Here is a 20,073-nt window from a genome sequence, read left to right as displayed (position 1 = left end):
CACAATGGAATACTACGCATCGATAAAGAACAGTGAGGAATCTGTGAAACGTTTCATAACATGGAGGAACCTGGAAGGCATTATGCTGAGTGAAATTAGTCAGTTGCAAAAGGACAAATATTGTATAAGACCACTATTATAAGAACTTGAGAAATAGTTTAAACTGAGAAGAAAACATTCTTTTGTGGTTACTTGAGGGAGAGGGAGGGACGGTAGGAGAGGGGTATTCGCTAATTAGATAGTAGATAAGAACTACTTTAGGTAAAGGGAAAGACAGCACACAATACAGGGGAGGTCAGCACAATTGGACTAAACCAAAAGCAAAGAAGTTTCCTGAACAAACTGAATGCTTCGAAGGCCAGCATAGCAGGGGCCTGGGGACCATGGTTTCAGGGGACATCTAAGTCAATTGGCATAATAAAATTTATTAAGAAAACATTCTGCATCCCAGTTGGAAGCGTGGTGTCTGGGGTCTTAAACGCTAGCAAGTAGGCATCTAAGATACATCAATTGGTCTCAACTCACCTGGATCAAAGGAGAATGAAGAACACCAAGGACACAAGGCGATTACGAGCCCAAGAGACAGAAAGGGCCACGTGAACCAACAACTACATCATCCTGAGACCGGAAGAACTAGATGGTGCCCGGCTATAACCGATGACTGCCTTGACAGGGAACACAACAGAGAACCCCTGAGGGAGCAGGAGTGCAGTGGGTTGCAGACTCCAAATTCTCATAAGACCAGACTCAATGGTCTGACTGAGACTGGAAGGACCCCGGTGGTCATGGCCCCCAGACCTTCTGTTGCCTCAGGACAGGAACCATTCCTGAAGCCAACTCTTCAGACGTGGATTGGACTGGACAATGGGTTGGAGAGGGATGCTGGTGCAGAGTGAGCTTCTTGGGTCAGGTGAGCAATTGAGACTACGTTGGCATCTCCTGCCTGGAGGGTAAATGAAAGGGTAGAGGGGGTTAGAAGCTGGTTAAAAGGACACGAAAAGAGGGAGTGAAGGGAGACAGCAGGCTGTCTTATTAATATTATTATTATTAAAAAAGAACTTAGGGGGAGAGTAATTGGGAGTGTGTAGCAAGGTGTGTATGGGTTTTTATGTGAGAGACTGACTTGATTTGGAAACTTTCACTTGAAGCACAATAAAAATTATTTTTTTTAAAAAAAGGATCAGGCTCAACCAACCCTTGTGTGTGTACAAACCAATCATCAAGCGGTTATTGTTGTTGTGGTTGTGGTTGTGTTCCATGGAGTCAATTCTGACTCATAGTGACTCGATAGGACAGAGAGGAACTGCCTCCATAGGGTTTCCAAGGCTATAATCTTTAAGGGAGCAGACTGCCAGATCTTTCCCCTGTGAAGTGGCTGGTGGGTTCAAACTGCTGACCTTTCGATTAACAGCTGAGCACTTAACCACTGTGCCACCACGGTTCTTTTAATCAAGGGATAGTTATTTTATGTAAAATAAGAAATAATGATACTTTCCAGTTGAAATGTGATTATTAATTATTTGTATTTATTTATACACTCAACTCTGCACAAAGATTTCGAGGCAGCATATTTATATTTCAAATGACAGAATAACGTAAAATAAAATAATATAATTAAAATTAAAAACTGATTAGGAGAACAAAAAAAAAAAACAGGGGACAAATATGTCAACACAACAGCTATGCGGAACTTCAGCTTTGGTTTCATCAATTGTTCGTTCCTATTTGAGACAGGTCTTTCCTGCTAATGCACAGGTCAGATTTACTTCACCTGAAACAGTAAGACAACTAGTGAATAATTTCCAATCATTAACATTTATTGCAAAAGAAAAATGAATACAAGTACTTAAAAAAATAAGTAGCTGGCATATATACTTTCACACCCTATTGAAAAAAAATCAGGAAAGATCAAACAACTTTTCAAACAATTGATTAGGCTACATTAAAAAAAACAAAAACAAAAACACACAGAAAACAAAACCCAGTCCATTTCCAAGATCTGAAAGGCAGAGGATGAAACCAACCTACATTTTTTTTTCCCTACTCATCCAGCATCAATCATGAATGACTGAATCTCTATAAGAGATTCTCTCTTTGAAGCTAATACTGTATTCTTAAAGGGAGATGATGTTGGCATCTAGGAAAAAAAGAAACACTTTATTGATCCCAGAAAGGAGCCCTGGTGGCGCAGTGGTTAAGTGCTCAGCTGCTAACTGAAAGGTCAGTGGTTGAACCCACCAGCTGCTCCATGGGAGAAAGATGTGGCAGTTTGCTTCTGTTAAGATTACAGCCTTGGAAACCCTATGGGGCAGTTCTACTCCGTCCTACTGGAGAGGTTCGCTATAAGTTGGAATCATCTCAACGGCCATGGGTGTTTTTTTTTTTTTTTTAATCCCATAAGAGCATTAACAAAGCCACAGATTGCATAAGCAGTCTGTTTGGCAGTGGCCAGAACACCAGGAAAAGCTATTACTAAAGAAGACAGTGCCCACCAGGATGCAGGCTCTGCATACGGGCTCACATTTTACTATTTGTAAGGCTATTTATATTTATCGTAGGTTTGATAATAGATATTGGTAAGACAAGCGATGTTGCTTCTTAAAGAAATACCGGGGAAAAGAACTGATCAGTGTTTAGCAAAGTCAGGTCTACTCCAGTCAAGTACATCACAATATTTATAAATCATGTATTAGATTGGCAGACTGCCTTCACAACCACTGAAAGACTCACTCTTCTAGAAAAATGCCCGACGTTTTAAGTGCTCGCAGAGTGGCTCTGTCAATGCATGTTACACCTTGGATGCCCCTAATAATGTGGGGTAAAACACACAGGTGCACCTGACCAAACCCATTGCTGTTGAGTTGATTGCGACTCATAGTGACCCTATAGGGCAGGGTAGAACTGCCCTATAGAGTTTCCAAGGAGCGTCTGGTGGATTCGAACTGCCGATCTTTTGGTTAGCAGCCGTGGCACTGACCCACTATGCCAGGCTTTATTCTCCCCTGGTTGTAACATTTTGCATTCTAAAATGTATCTTTTTTGACTGACATGGATTGCCTCTGTGATACAAGCAAATTGTCTAAAATTTTTGGACAACCTTTCCGTAGATTAACAATATGCATGAAAAAAATATATTATTTTCTAGGAACCATAATCGTTTGCAACTTTTGGAGGAGGGAACAGATTCATGTAAATGATCACTGTGCAACTTAGTAATTCTGAGAGCTTCCGATTCTCCTTAATGGAAAATGTTGATTTTTTCCGCTCCAGTGAAAGGTTATGACTAGATACAATGACTCTTATTTGAGGCTTAAAATTAAGCCCCCCAAACAACTCCACTTACAACCAGTGAACGCCTGGGCAATCCATCCTTCACTCCGTCTCAGTGCATGCAATAATGTCAGACATTGCTTATTTAGTTTCTGGTCTTAGAGAGACACTGTGCATTTCCTATGCCTTTTAAGTCTCTGGCCAATAAACACTTTCCTCAGGCTGACAGTACAGAGAAGATAGGAAAAGCCTAAGAAAGGGTCCAAGATTCCTCCTATGCCAACACCAGTAGCTTGGCATCACCTTGGAACTTGCTAGAAAATCCAAACATTGGGCCCTCACCCCAAAGCTGTTGTTACTGTTATTTGACATTGAGTTGGTTCCAACTCATGGAGACCCCACACATGCAGAGTAGAACTGCTGCATAGGGTTTTCAAGGCTGTGATTTTTAGGACGCAGATTGCCAAGTCTGTCTTCCCATGTGCCTCTGGGTGGGTTCGAAAAGCCGACATTTTGGCTTGTACTTGAGCACTTAACCATTTGCATCACCCAAGGCAGCTTACCCCCCAAACCTGATGAATAGGATTCTGTACTTTAACAAGATCCCCGAATGATACAAATGTAAAATAAAGTTTGAGAAGCATTGCCCTAAAGCATCTTTGTTGTTGTTATTCGTTGCCATCCAGCTGATTCCGACTGATGAAGATCCCTTGTGTGCAGAGTAGAACTACTCCATCGGGTCTTCAAGGCTGTGACATTTCAGAAGCAGATCCCCAGGCCTGTCTTCAAGGCGCCTCTGGGTGGGTTCGGTCTGCCAACCTTTCAGTAGTAGTTGAGCGCTTAACTGTTTATATCACCAACGACTCCTTCCCCGTTATTGTATTGTCCCTGGTTATTCTTCTATTTAGAAAGAGACATAGCTATGTGAACACTGGCCCATTTTTCAGATCAACAGAAAATAAAAGTAATATTTTTTAATTGTATTATTCTCTGTTCCATGTATGTGACCTTCTCTTTCATTGTCAGGAGACATACACTTTCAGGGAGGGGAATAAAGATTATCATAGTAAGGCTGTAAAGAAAAAGGGAAAGAGTTGATGTTCGGCCTCTAACATGCAAAGTAGGAATTTTTTTTTTTTAATTCTACGAAAAGATAAAAGGCTTGAAAGCCAAGCTTTATTAAAAGAAAAATTTTCTACAATCCCTCTTTTTCCCTTTTATCATATCAAGAAGCAGGTGTATGTAGGCCATAATTTTTTTTCATAGTGTAGAGAAGATACCCATTCTACCTATGATGTAGGCCATTTTTTTTTCAATAGTCCTATTCTGCAATAATTTTATATTTACAGAGCAGTTGTGAAGATAGTACAGAAAGGTCCTATATACTCGTTACCCAGCTCCTCCCAATGTTAACATCTTACATCACCATGGTACAATGATCAAAACCAGGAAACTAACATTGGTTCAATGCTAGACTTTGTAGTTGTTGTTTGTTTGTTTTAATCCCATTTTTACCCAGTTTCCCCACTAATGTCCTTTTTCTTTTTCAGGATCCAATCCACGTTGCACTTAAACTTAGTACCAGTTCCAGTTGCCATCAAGTCAACTCTCGAGCTGATTCTGACTCATTGAGACACCATGGTCCTCAGAGTAAAACTGTGCTCCACAGGATTTTCAACGGCTGAGTTTTTGGAAGTGGATTGCCAGGGTTTTCTCCTGAGGTACCTCTGGGTGGACATGAACCTCCAACTTTTCAGTTAGCAGCCGAGTGTGTCAACTGTTTACGTCGCTCAGTGACTCCATTGTGTCCCCGTAGTCTCCAATCTGTGACAATTTCTCAGTCTTTCCTGACCTCAACAGTTTCGAAGAGAATTAATTGGCCAAATATTTTGTAGAATGTCCCTCAGTTTGAGTTTGTCTCACGTTTTCTCATCATTAGATTAAGATTATGGATTTGGGGGAAGAATACCAAAGAGGCGATATTAGGCCATGAATGTTTATCCTTAATATATAAAAGATAAGCTGTGGAGGAAATAAAAAGCCAAGAGTTTGCTCCTTCTGATCCTAAGAGCTAGTAGGGAGAAAAGGGAGACAGAAGTAGGGAAGTAGATTAGATGGTATTAGGGTTCTAGTTTTCAATATGTACTTCACACATACATTTTTGGGGCTGAATCTCAGGGGAAGGGCAGGTTTGTAACATCTAGACAGGTGTACGGCGATGAGAAGCCATTAGGTTAGTGGCTCACTTCCCCAGATGTAGGCTCTAGGCAGTGATGCGCTGGTAAATGTTTAACAACTGGCTCTCAAGAGGAGCGGATCCCTGATTTGTAGTGTTTTCTGATTTCTGTAAAATTCTACAATCACAACTGATTTCAAACTACCGACATGATATCACTTAATGCAGAGTTGGGAAGAGCTGTGTAGAGCTACACCATTATATGGTATTTCTACTGTCCAGATATGATAGACAGACCAAAACGAAACCAAACTCATTGCTGTCCAGTCGATTCTGACTCATGGCAACCCCATGTATTACAGGGTTTTCTTGGCTGTAATCTTTATGGAAGCAGATTGCCAGGCCTTTCTTCTGAGGTGGTGCTGGGTGGGTTCAAATGGCCAACCTTTATGTTAGAAGCCAAGAGCGAACTATTTGTACCACCTAGAGATCTACGATATTGTTGTTTTTAGGTGCTGTCAAGTCAGTTCCAACTCATAGCAACCCCATGTACAACAGAAGGGAACACTGCCCAGTCCTACAACATCCTCACAATTGTTGTCCTGTTTGAGACCACTGTTGCAGCCACTGTGTTAGTCTATCTCGTTGAGGGTCTTCCTTTTTTTTGCTGACCCTCTACTTTACCAAGCATGGTGTCCTTCTCGAGGGACTGGCTGGCCCCTCCTGATAACACGTTCGAAGTACGTGAGATGAAGTCTCGCCATCCTCACTTCTAAGGAGCACTCTGGCTGTACTTCTTCCCACCCAGATTTGTTCATTCTTCTAGTAGCTCATGATATATTTAGTATCCTTCGCCAAAACCATAATTCAAATGTATCAATTCTTCTTTGGTTTTCCTTATTCATTGTCCAGCTTTGTATGCACGAGATGAATGAAAATACCATGGATTAAGTCAGGTGTACCTTAGGTCTCAAAGTGACACCTTTGCTTTTTAATGCTCTCAAGAAGGTCTTTTGCAGCAGATTTGCTCAATGATGTAATGCGTTGTTTGATTTCCCGACTGTTGCTTCCATGGATGTTGATTGTGGATCCAAGTAAAATGAAATCTTTGACAACTTCAATCTTTTCTTCATTTATCATGATGTTGCTTATTGGTCCAGTTGTGAGGATTTTTGTTTTCTTTATGTTGAGGTATAATCCATACTGAAGGCTGTAGTCTTTGATCTTCATCAGTAAGTGGTTCAAGTCCGCTTTACTTTCAACAAGCAAGATTGTATCATCTGCATAGCACAGGTTGTTAATAAGTCTTCCTTCAGTTCTGATGCCTCATTCTTCTTCATATTGCCCAGTTTCTTAAATAATTTTCTTAACATACAGATTCAATAAGTGTGGTGAAAGGATACAAACCTGATGCACACCTTTCCTGATTTTAAACCATGCGGTATCCCCTTCTGTTTGAATGGCTGCCTCTCGGTCTACATATAGGTTCTGTATGAGCACAATATTAAGTATGCTGGAATCTCATTCTGAATTTCTGTCAATATATTGCTGCAACCATTTTTGAATTATCTATTATAGCTATCTATTTTAATAATTCTATTTGCATGTGATATTAATGATATTGTTCAATAATTTCTACATTCTGTTAGATCACCTTCCTTTGGAATGGGCATGAATATGGCTCTCTTCTAGTTGGTTGGCTAAGTAGCTGTCTTCCAAATTTCTTAGCAGAGATGAGTGAGCATTTCTAGCATTGCATCCTGTTTGTTGAAACATCTCAGTTGGTATTGCATTAATTCCTGGAGCCTTGTTTTTCACCTATGCTTTCAGTGGACGTCTTCAGTATCATCAGTTCTGGATCATATGCTACCTCCTAAAATGGTTGAACACTGACCAATTCTTTTGGGTACAGTAACGCTGCCTATTCCTTCCATCTTCTTTTTTTTTTTTAATAATTTTTATTGTGCTTTAAGTGAAAGTTTACAAATCAAGTCAGTCACACATAAGCTTATATGCACCTTACTACATACTCCCATTTGCTCTCCCCCTAATGAGTCAGCCCACTCCCTCCTTCCAGTCTCTCCTTTTGTGACCGTGACCGTTTTGCCAGTTTCTAACCCTCTCTACCCTCCCATCTCCTCTCCAGACAGGAGATACCAATTTTTTTTTGTTGTTGTTTAACCCTCTCTACCCTCCATCTCCCCTCCAGATAGGAGATGCCAACACAGTCTCAAGTGTCCACCTGATGCAAGTAGCTCACTCTTCATCAGCATCTCTCTCCAATCCATTGTCCAGTCCCTTCCATGTCTGATGAGTTGTCTTTGGGAATGGTTCCTGTCCTGAGCCAACAGAAGGTTTGGGGACCGTGACCACCGGGATTCTTCTAGTCTCAGTCAGACCATCAAGTCTGGTCTTTTTATGAGAATTTGGGGTCTGCATCCCACTGTTCTCCTGCTCCCTCGGGGGTTCTCTGTTATGCTCCCTGTCAGGGCAGTCATTGGTTGTGGCCAGGCACCATCTAGTTCTTCTGGTCTCAGGATGATGTTTCCATCCTCTTTTGATGCTCCCCGCATCATTGCAGAAGCTCAATATCATCTTCCTGCATTGACAGAGAAGCTCAATATTATCAGTCAGAAAAAGGCCAGAGGCTGACTGTGGAACTACTAGTTGCTCATATGCAAGCTCACGTTGAAGCTGAAGGAAATTAAAACAAGTTCACGACAACAGAAGTACAACCTTGACTGTGTCCTACCTGGATTTAGAGACTATCTCAAGAACAGATTTGATGCATTGAACACCAAGGACCGAAGATCAGACAAGTTGTCGGATGGCATCAAGGACATCACATATGAAGAAAGCAAACGGTCATTAAAAAGACAGAAAAGGAAGAATAGGCCAAAATGGATATCAGAAGAGACTCTAAAACTTGCTCTTGAACATAGAGTAGCTAAAGTGAAAGGAAGAAATGATCACGTAAAAGAGTTGAACAGAAGATTTTGAAGGGCAACTCAAGAAGAGAAAGTAAAGAATTATAATGAAATGTGCAAAGATTTGGAGTTAGAAAACCAAAAAGGAGGAACATGCTCAGCATTTCTCAAGCTGAAAGAACAGAAGAAAAAATGCAAGCCTCGAGTTGTAATATTGAAGGATCCTATGGGCAAAATATTGAACAAGGTGGGAAGCATCAAAAAGATGGAAGAAATACACAGAGTCACTATACCAAAAAGCATTGGTCATCATTCAACCATTTCAGGAGGGAGCATAGGATCCGGAACCAATGGTACTGAAGGAAGAAGTCCAAACTGCACTGAAGGCACTGGGGAAAAACAAGGCTCCAGGAATTGTAACACCGATTGAGATGTTTTAACAAGCAGATGCAGAGCAGGAAGCTATTACTCGTCTATGCCAAGAAATTTGGAAGACAACCACCTGGCCAACCGACTGGAAGAGATTCATATTTGCACCCATTCCAAAGAAAGGCAATCCAGTAGAATGTGGAAATTATTGGACAATATCATTAACATCACACACAAGTAAAATTTTGCTGAAGATGATTCAAAAATGGTTGCAGCAGTACAGCAACAGGGACCTGCCAGAAATTCAAGCTGGATTCAGAAAAGACCATAGAATGAGAAATATCATTGCTGGTTTCAGATGGATCTTGTCTGGAAGCAGAGAATATCAGAAAGATGTTTACCTGCGTTTTATTGACTTTGCACAGGCATTCGACTGTATGGATCATAACAAATTCTGAATAACATTGTGAAGAATTGGAATTCCAGAACGCTTAATTGTGTTCATGAGGAACCTGTATACAGACTAACAGGCAGCCGTTCAGACAGAACAAGAGGATGCTGCATGGCTTAAAATCAGGAAAGGTGTGCGTTAGGGTTGCATCCTTTCACTATACTTATTCAATCTGTATGCTGAGTAAATAATCTAAGAAACTGGATAATATGACGATGAAGGCAGCATTAGGAGTGAAGGAAGACTCATTAACAAACTGTGTTGTGCAGATGACACAACCTTGCTTGTTGAATGTGAAGAAGACTTGAAGAACTTACTGATGAAGATCAAAGACCACAGCCTTAGGTATGGATTATACTTCAACCTAAAGAAAACAAAAATTCTCACAACTGGACCAATAAGCAACATCATGATAAATGGAGAAAAGATTGAAGTTGTCAAAGATTTCATTTTACTTGGATCCACAATCAATGCCATGAAAGCAGCAGTCAAGAAACCAAGCGATGTATGGCCCCGGCAAATCTGCTGCAAAAGACCTTTTGAGAATGTTAAAAAGCAAAGATGTCACTTTAAGGACTAAGGCGCCCTGATCCAAGCCATGGTATTTTCAATCACTTCATACGCATGTGAAAGCTGGACAATGAATAAGGAGGACCAGAGAAGAATTGATGCCTTTGAATTACAGTGTTGGTGAAGAATCCTGGATATACCATGGACTCCCAGGAGAATGAATAAATCTGTATTGGAAGATGTACAGCCAGAGTTCTCCTGAGAAGCAATGATGGCTAGACTTTGTCTCTTGTACCTTGAACATGCTACCAGGAGGCAGGGGTGGATGAACCAGTGAACTTGGTATGCACTGGTTTACATTAATCATGGTGTGTTCGAGCTTACTTTTTAATGCACAGTGGACAATTTGACATGCGTTTCACCACATCATTGTGTCATGAAAACTGATGAAACTTCACTACAGATTAGTGAATACACACAAGTAAGCCTGTGGGTACCTTGCTTATTGGGTAATCTGGCCTTATCAGGAGGTACCAGTCCCTGGAGAAGGACATCCATCATGCTTGATAGAGAGTCAGAGAGAAAGAGGAAGACCCTCAATGAGATGGATTGACACAGTGGCTACAACAATGGGCTCAAACATAACACCGATTGTGAGGATGGCTCAGGACTGGGCAGTGTTTCGTTCTGTTGTACACTGAGTCAGAGCTGACTTCACAGCACCTAACAACAACAAATTTGCCTTCACTTTGAAATGATTGCACCAACCTCTACTCCCAACAAATTCTTCATCACAATTACCTTCACTTGCTGCACTTGCAGCTTTTAAATCATTTGAGCCTTTTCTTGTGCTAAAGTCATGCTAAATAGAACCATATGCACCTGTTGGACTTACCTACAAATTCGACTTAAAGACTTAAAGGCGCAATTAGGAACGGATCTCGTTTGTAACCCAGGGACTGCCTGTATTTTCTGTTGTCCTTTCTACATTGAAGCTGTGAACTCTGTGAGGCACAATGTCATGTTTCGTCATCCTGTAAGTATGCCTCTGATTATGTCCATCCACAGCTGAATACCTTCATTAACACTAAATTTCCAGAATAGTAATTTTCAAACCCTTTTACATTATAGAGTAGTGCTTCTCAAACTTTACCATGCGTCAAAATCACCTGGAAGGCTTATTGAAAAAGAGAATGCGGGACCTCACTCCCAGAGTTTCTATTTGACAGTTAGAGATGAAGTCTGAGAATCTGCATTTCAAACAAGTTCTCAGGTACTGATGCTGCTGGTCCACAGGCCACACTTTGGGAACTGCTGGCCTAGTGGACAGACCCATTCCATCTCATCACCGTGTACCTTCCTAACCCCAGCTCTACTTCATGCTTCCAAAAAGAACCCTCTGTTCACTGTCATACTGTTTCTTTCCTATTCTATGACTTTGTTTTGTCTCTTTTTATTCACGCTCTCATGGATTCATTCATTCAATCAATGGTTCATTATTTCACCAAAAATTTTTTTAAAGACCAATGTGTTCCTGGGAGGTGCCCTCATGGAGTTATGGCACAAGGGTGGAGAGAAAGAAACTTACCTTTTCATTTACAGAGTGCTTCATGGTTTCCAAAGAGCTTCCACGTCAAGTTCTCGTTTGACATTTTCTGGAGCCCTGAAAGACCAACAGTAAGGGGATGATTTCACACATGTCACAGGTGAAGTAACTGAAGTCCAGGGTGAAGAAGTAGCTCGTGCAAGGTAATGGCATCCCAGGTGTTTCTATTTTTAGGCCAGTTTTTTTTTCCCCACTTCATCACAGTACTTCAGTCTTATTGTATTCTTTCCCTCCAGAATGACCTGCCTGTTCAAATGTTACCTTTCTTTAAGGCCCAGTCAAATCCTACTTCCCTCATGAAGCCTTTCCTGGTAAACCCAGTTAAAATATTTCTTCTGCTTATGAATTAGCATAATATTTTGTCTATTGGCATTTTTTTTTTTGATGATATAATCTCCCCATCTAGACTCCAATCTCCTTGAGGATGGGATCAATATCTGACTCTCCTCTTTTTATCCCTCAGCACCTAGTTCTTAGTTCATAGTAGATGCTCAAAAACAGCACTGAGAAATGAACAGAAAAATAAAGGATGGAGAGATGAAACTTCCTATTTTCTGAGTCAATAGTTTTATTTAGGAGATAGTCAGCGAAGGACATATTTGAAGATGAAAGCAGAGTAGTACGTAACCTCTTTTTTATCTCCATAAGTAGGGCTGAAAAGGACTAGCATTAATTGAGTGATTGCTGTATGCCAGGGATTTTACGTATGTTAAGACATTTTACCCTCACTACTGTCCTCATTTTCAAGTGGAGGCACTAAAGCTCAGAATCATTTAGAAACTTGCTCAAGTGCAGACCTTGAAGGCGTGAAAGAGAGGAGACCAAACCCAGGTCCATTTGAATGAAGACAGTAATGTAAACATATTAAAGCGTCTCCAATTACATCATGCAAATAAGAAAATGCCCAGTATCTACTTATATTAGAAATCAGTACACAGCATAATAATAATCTTGAGCTTACCTCTTAGTAAAATTGCCCCTCACATGTTATTGACTTGTTATTGATTCACCGTTGGCAGTCGAGTCCTTTGATCCATTTTTTTTCCAAGAGGGATAGGAATTTTCCCTATTATCATACTCTTTTCTGCTTCTTCATGTGACCAGTCATCACTGGTTGTGAAATGGCAGCCTGGGCTTAGAGAGTAAGACCGTCTTAGTAAGCGGTATTGTGTCATAACAAAACATGCCTCGTAGAAGAGAGTGCAGAAGATTTTGGGTAAATCCTGGAACAAAGGGCAATTTGCTAGACATTTACCATATTGTAAAGCTGAGAAATGTTAGGAGGTTTAACCAAAGGACACTGCCAGTGAATGCCACATGGACTTAATAGAGGCTAATGAATGTCAAATGGACTTGAGGGACTTGACAGAGGTAGTTAAGAGACACACAGCATTAGTGAAATGGTGGACTTACCTAGGAGGATACACACCTGGGCTCTGCAGCTGAAGTCCTATAGAAGCAGTGAACTGCAACATCCTAAAAACCAAACAGACATATGAAAGGTGATTTTTTTTTTTTTTTTTTTAATGTATGAAGCACCAACTTATATACTTCCCTCTTATACCAAACCCAAAACCAAACCCACCACAGTCAAGTCGATTCTGACTCATAGCGACCCTATGCGGGGTCTGCAATATGCTACCTGGGAAGCACCTGTCAGTTTAATTGCCAGGATTATTGCAAGGTCTTATCATTTCATTAGACACTAAGACAGCTAACAGTGGATCTGGCATCTTAACAGAATTTTTTTTTTTTTTTTTAATTTCAATAAAGCTATGTCAAGTAAAGAGGAAATTCTACCAAAAGCTTCCAAAGTTCTTGGATATGCCAGGTGGGAAAAAGTTTTAAAGCACATTGTTCAGGCCTCCTGGTGTGTTCAATTCAGAAAAATCAATTCATAACAAATGTCACGTTTCTCAAACAGCTTTCCATTGTTACTCATCTGTCAGATGTGGGAGCTGGTAAAAATTCATGCATCTACAGAAGTGTGAAAATTAGGAAAAAATATAAATACTTTTTCTCCGATTCAATACTGATTATGTTAATGCAATAGTGGCTTTCATGGCAGTTCCAATCACCATGTACATGCTGCTAGAGATGGGAAAAAACATGTCAGACATGCGATTGTTTTCACTGCTCCCTGAGGAGTTCAGAAGTACCCTCTCCACTAACGGCGGGAAAGTGCCTAGAAAGCTTTGGATTAGGTGAATCATAGTAAGGACAAATTAAGATCCACATACAGAAGCAAAACTTTTTGCTAATGGGTGTGTCTTATCTGAGGACTGGCTGGAGAGAACTGTCAATTTGCCTTCTCATCCACAGGCTCTAATACAAGGAGGTTTGCTTATAAAGTAACAATAACGAGAATAATAGCTCTTGCTTGCATATTTTCTAAGTACCAGACACCGTTCCAAACACCAAACATTTATAAGAATATTTAATCTTCACAATCACCCTATGAGGTAGGTACTATAATTATCCTCATTTTACAGGATAAACTTAGAACAAAAGTTCAATTATTTGCCCAAGGTACAACATCTAATAAGTGGTGACTCAGGCATTCTAGCTCCAGAGTCCATGCTCTTACCCAATATACTCTACTGCTTTTAAGTATATAAATGATGCATTTCTTGAATATAAGAAACACACATTACTAAAAATTTGAGAAATTGATAAATGGAGGAAAAGTACCTATAGTGCTATAAATCTAACATAATTGATGTTAGCCTTTTTGGCATATTTGCTTTCAGTCATTTTTATATAAATACTTTAGATTCATTGTAGTTCTATGATTTTGATTTTGTTCCTCTTCACATTATATCAGAAATACTTCTCATATTGCTGAAAGTGTTCATGATGCTCATTTTTTAATACCTCCATAATATTATACACATTAGATATATTGTACTTATTTAGCAAGTGTCAGGTGGGTACTATTTAGGTTGCTTCCAACAGTCTGGAACAGGAAGTGCAGGCTGGGAAGTAGATGATCAGACAGTTTTCAATGGCTGGTTTTTGGAAGTAGATTGCCAGGTCTTTCTTCTCAGGTGCCTCTGGGTAGGCTCGAGCCTTCAACCCTTTGGTTAGTAGCCAAGCACTTTGTCTGCACCAATCAGGGACTCCCTGCACATAGTTATACTACCTGAATAAGACTTCAGTGAACAGCTTCATAATAAGACAATTTACATTTAAAAATTATGTCCTTATGATATATTCCCAGAGATAAGATTACTGGGCCAAAAGACGTAAACCTTTTTTGTCTAATACCTAATTGGTGCTGCCAAACTATTTCTGAGAAGTGTTATACAGATTTATATGCCACCAGTCACGAAAGAAGAAACCATTTCTCAGTGTACCCTTGCCAACTTTGGGTATTAACATTAATTTTTCTACTGCTTTGACTTGTAGTTCACCAATCTGTGCTTCGCAGGTATCTAATCTGATTTTAAACTCATCTGCGGAGTTTTTCATTTCTGTTAGTTTATTTTTCAGTTCTAAGATTTCCATTTGATTCTTTATCACAGTTTCCAGTAATCTGCTGAAGTTATTTTTTTCTCATCTAATTTCTTTAACATATTAATCATGCATATTTTAAAATCTCTTAATATCTGGATCTCTTGTGGTCTGCATTTTGGTCATTTTATCTTGTCTGCTGGTATGTCTGGTAATTTTTATTGAATGCCAGACAAGTGTGTAAAAACATATAGAGATAAGCTGAGCCCTTGGATGATCCTATCTTCCTGCAGTGACGTTTTACTTTAGCTTTTCACATGCAGTTAGGATAGGTGAGCCTCTGTTGGATTCTTTTCTCTCTGGACTCTTGGTCTCTCCAGGTATCTCTACTTAGGAGCTTGCCAATGCCTTTAAAATATTTGCTAGATTTTATTCAGCTTTTCAACTTGTCCTCGGTGGTTTAGTGGATCTAAATTAAAATAATCAGTAATAGCTGGAAATGTGATTCTATTTTATCTTGTATATTAGTTCTGAATAGGAGTTTTATTATGAGTTTGTATGAGCTCGCTGTGTAATGATACTCACTCTTTCTGTTATCATATTCAAACAGTCGTATCCAGGTTACTGTTTGCTTATTTTGTTATTTTAATATGATCAAAACCATTTTATCTTTCACTTTGCAATTAGTTACAGCACTCTAAGCCTATAAAGTTATTTCCTTTAGACTTTCTATGGTTTGAATTTTGGTAATTTATTACATGGGTATGATGATTGTATGAATTGATTTTTCCCCCATTCTTTCCATTTTTTTCAAACTTAATCAGCCCGTGTATTGCAAAATGTTTTCTTTCTCCAATGATCTATACTGCTGCCATTGTTAAATATTTCGTTCTTATATATAATTTAGGAGCCCTGGTGGTGCAGTGTTGCTAACCTAAAGGTCAGCAGTTTGAACCCCGCAGCTGCTCTGTGGGAGAAAGATGCAGCAGTCTGCTTCCATGAAGATTTACAGCGTTGGAAACCATATGGGGCAGTTCTACTCTGTCCTATAGTTTTGCTAGGAGTTGGAATTCAGCTCGATGGCAATGGGTTTGGTCGTGGTTTATATATAATTTATTTTGATAAAATATTTTACCTTATTAATTTATTTTGGTACCAGTATCATATGGTTTTAATTATTTAAGTTTATAATATATTTTAACATTTGCTACTCTTCTTCCTCAAAACTAATTTTTGCTTATCCTTGCCTACTTTCTTTTCCAGATTTTGTCAAAGTCAATGTCCCCTTCACTACCACCTCAAAAATGTAAAAAATAGAGGAGGTTTTTATTAGATTTGCATTAGATCTATTCTTTAGGAAAAATGGGCAATTTTAAGATATTTTATCTTTTTTAACCAGAAATATATGACTTTCAAATTAAGATTTTTATAGCAATCAAATAGTTTTATTTAGATAGATCACATATTTCTGGTTAAAATCAAACATAGAACTTCATATATTTTGTTGTTCTTATATATGGAATTTCTTAAAACTTAATTTTTGCTTATACTTATAAATACTACTGATTTATTTTAATATTCATGTGATTTCCAATATTATTAATCTATTAATATTTTAATCGACACCTTTGGGTTTTCAAGCTACAAACACATTTTTGAAGCACATAATAATAATGTATTATCTTTTACCACTGTGTATAACTCTGGTTTCTTCAGTAAATTTTATTGCATTGATCAAGGCTTTTAAAATAAAATTAAATAACATTATTATAGTAAAACCATGATGCGAACTCCCACGCCTGCCTCTATTTTTAAACCCATATATCTCTATCATTTTTACATTAATTTTAATATTGACTAATAGTTTTAAATACAGGCAGTCCCTGGGTTATGAATGAGGTCCATTCCTAAGTCAGTCTTTAAGTAGAATAGGCACATATGGTTCTTATTTAGCGTCAGTTAGTCAAATGTTTGGAGCCTGGGTGGCACAGCGGTTAAGAGCTCGGCTGCTAACCAAAAGCTGGGCAGTTTGAATCCACCAGCTGCTCCCTGGAAGCCCTGTGGGGCAGTTCTACTCTGTCCTACAGGGTCGCTACGAGTCAGAATCAACTCGATCTCAACAAGTTTGGTTCATTTCTTTCAGACCAATGTTTGTTTTAGCATACAGTATATATTTTACCTTTCTGTGCATATAAAACACTTAAAAAAACACCTCCAAATCATGTAATGTTTTCATCAGCATCACAAAGTATTGCGTGGATTCCTTATTACAAACTGTTGTATTTAACTCAAATTTTTAATATAATAGGCATTATGTCAGTCCATTCTTAAGTATGAGTGTCCATAAAGCGAACATTCATAACCTGGGGATTGCTTGTATTTATTATTACATTGAGGAAATATTTTTTCCCATTTTTGCCATTTTATCAGGAACAGGTATTAAATTTTACTAAATGATTCTTAAAATATCTATTAAAATGATCATTTTTTCTTCCTTAACCTACTTACATGAAGCATTTATTGGCATAGTTCCTCAATTGCCCTTCTGCATTTCTTGAATATATATTATTTTGTTGTGGTTAATTACTCTTTTAAAGTTAGTTAATGGCATAATCTTATATTACCATTATTCCTTCACTAATATAACACCATTTATGATTATAAAATAATCCCTTTTGTCCTGTTTAATGTTTTTTCTTGACTAAAATTCTGCTTTGTCTGATATTAATATTGCTAGTTACTGTGCTCTGCTGCTAACCAAAAATTGAAGGTTTGAGTCTACCTTGAGGTGCTTTGCAAGAAAGGCCTGGCAATCTATTTCTGAAAAATCCACCATTGAAAACACTATGGAGCACAGTTCTACTCTGACACACACGGGGTCGCCTTGAGTCAGGGTCAACTTGACAGCAACTGTTTCTAAACTTGTCATGATTGTTATTTTATACTTTCTTCTTCTCCATAGTTCCTCATTGCTTCCTTTCCAGGTTTTCTTTGGCATGGAATATGTTTAGCTTACTTTTATCTTCTACAATTATTTAGAAAATAGATACTCTGTTTCCAATTCAAGTAGTGCCTACATTAAATTTTTCACAATTGTTCTTAAATGCATAATAATCATAATGAAATTATAATACAAGCATAAAAAGCATAATAAGCCAAAAATTGGGTACGCATGAAATTTGCAGAAGCAAATTTGTTTTTCTTAAAATTATGTAGAAATTTACCCGTGGTATTTAAAAACTTCTTGTTCTATAGGAAATATAAGGGTAATTTACAAAAGAGCTTTTTTTTTTTTTTAATGGTTAGATTTTGCAGGAATTGTCTTTGTCCCAGAAATTTAAAAATGTTCCACCTATATCTGACCATGGATCTTTATTCCTTAATTTTGCTCAAATGACACATTTGAAAGTCTGTATGATTTTTACATATGGAAAGTTTTCTTCTATTATTACTGATTTTTACTTTTGATCCATCTGCTGTATTTTCAGGGAACATTCATTATTTTATTCATAAATTCAAAAATATCTACTTAATACGAATAGTGTATACTGGAGCCCTGGTGGTACAGTGGTTAAGCATTAAGGCTCTTTATCAAAAGGTCAGCAGTTCAAATCCACCAGCTGCTCCTTGGAAACCTTATACGGGACAGTTCTGCTCTGTTCTATAGAGTTGTTATGAGTCGGCATAGACTCGATGGTAACAGGTTTGGGTAATAGTATATACTAGGAGTAAGCCCTCTGTTAGAGGTAGAGTTATAATAACAAAGTGTTTATTCTCCTCAAGGAGCTTACATTCTGGGTTAACCAGTTGCCATGGAGTCAATTCTGACTCACGTGATCATATCTGTGTCAGAGTAAAGCTGTGCTCCATAGGGTTTTTAATGTCAGGTTTTTCAGAAGTAGATTGCCAGGCCTTTCTTCTGAGGTACCTCCAGGTGAACTAGAACCTCCAACCTTTCAGTTGGCAGTAACTGTTGCACCACCCAGGGACTCCACATTCTCAGTTAGAACTCCATGATTTATCTATCCCATTTCTTCTTTTCCTTCCAACTCTTTATTCATTTCCTTTGGATACTTAGACTCTTTCTCAAGTTTTTCTCCTGTATCCCCAATTTCTATTTCTGCAAAACAGAAATTTCATCTACTGCATTTTTCATTTGGTCACACTTTGTTCTTATTTTAACCTGTTCTTGTTTAATTAAAAACAATATAGCCTATTCTGCTAAACTGTTATAGTTGCATTCCTAAGAAACCTCATATTAGCAAAAGATTATTATAAAAACAATTATTTCAAGGGGGAAAAGGGATTAGGAGCTAAAGAGTTTCAAATGCACAATAATAAGATAATTTTTACTATAGGAGTTTCAATAACATGTGTTTATAGCTCTTAGTGTTTTCAACACAAATTAAAACTAGTAAATTGGTCTATCAAAACCAGTAAATGCAATCTTAAACATTACCGATCAAGACTTGTACATTGTATGAGATCGGATCTTAGATAAAGAGTTCCTAAGATCATAAAAATAAAGTATACCCCAGTTTGTAAATGTCCATGGTAAAGAAAAGACTATAATACCAATTGAGCAAGCAGCCATTCAAACAGATCTACTCAAAATTTGTCTATGGAACAACTTCATTTCATGAATAGCTCTAGTTCTAAGTATGCCATCATATTAAAACCAATAATAACCCATGCAATGGAATCTATGTACCCTAGTATATCAATGGTGTTATCTCCAATTCCATCTATAAAAACCTTAGGAAATAGGAGAAATGACTGAACTCTTGTAGGGAGACAACCAGTTGCTGGTACACTTCAGGTATTCAGGGATATTAATTGCTGCACCTCCAAAAATTGCAAACAAACTCAACCAAGTGGGAGCCCAAGAGCAAAAGCCCCTGTGCACAGGGCATTATTAACTAGGCAGCAAAGGAGATAACAAAAACAAACAAAAGAGAACATTTTTGTGATGCTCACATATTTCCAGTCACTGGTGCACAAGACTCAAAAAGGCATCAGAAGAGAGCCTTTTTTGTTTGACACTTAAAATGCAGAAATGCAGTTCTGACCAGGAGCAACTTTTATTCTGCCAGCATAAGAAGTTCTCAAGGTATCTCAGGGCCAGCAATACAGAAGGCCACAGGAGTAGGCTAGAGAACAAACTGGAATAGGTGAATTAGACCCTTCATTTCTTCCAAATTCCAAAATATGCTTATTTCTCATATGTTTATTGTTAGTGTAGAGAAAGTCCTTTCTTTTCCAGATGGTTTTTATGCATCTTTTAGAAGGAATTTGGTGGAGGAGTGTTTAT

The 20,073-nt window shown here is 38.4% G+C and overlaps 1 long non-coding RNA gene across 14 annotated transcripts in view; it reads right to left on the bottom strand.

Moving 5' to 3' along the window:
• Positions 1-2,368: 2,368 nt before the first annotated feature.
• Positions 2,369-20,073, bottom strand: part of LOC111752164 (uncharacterized) — a 31,896-nt gene continuing 14,191 nt past the window's right edge. For 8 of the 14 annotated variants that reach the window (XR_010319573.1, XR_010319576.1, XR_002787162.2 and 5 more), the window contains 4 exons: positions 12,723-12,785; positions 12,271-12,443; positions 11,292-11,366; positions 2,369-8,045 (listed from right to left, as the gene is read on the bottom strand). This is a non-coding gene — a long non-coding RNA (uncharacterized LOC111752164). The remainder of the gene's footprint in view (positions 8,046-11,291; positions 11,367-12,270; positions 12,444-12,722; positions 12,786-20,073) is intronic. The other 6 variants (XR_010319579.1, XR_010319583.1, XR_010319580.1 and 3 more) reach the window with 1 other exon arrangement.

Source organism: Loxodonta africana, chromosome 27 (assembly GCF_030014295.1).
Source record: "Loxodonta africana isolate mLoxAfr1 chromosome 27, mLoxAfr1.hap2, whole genome shotgun sequence".
NCBI lineage: Eukaryota > Metazoa > Chordata > Mammalia > Proboscidea > Elephantidae > Loxodonta > Loxodonta africana.
Note: the sequence above shows the minus strand (reverse complement) of the source record. Positions and strands in the feature narration are given on the sequence as shown.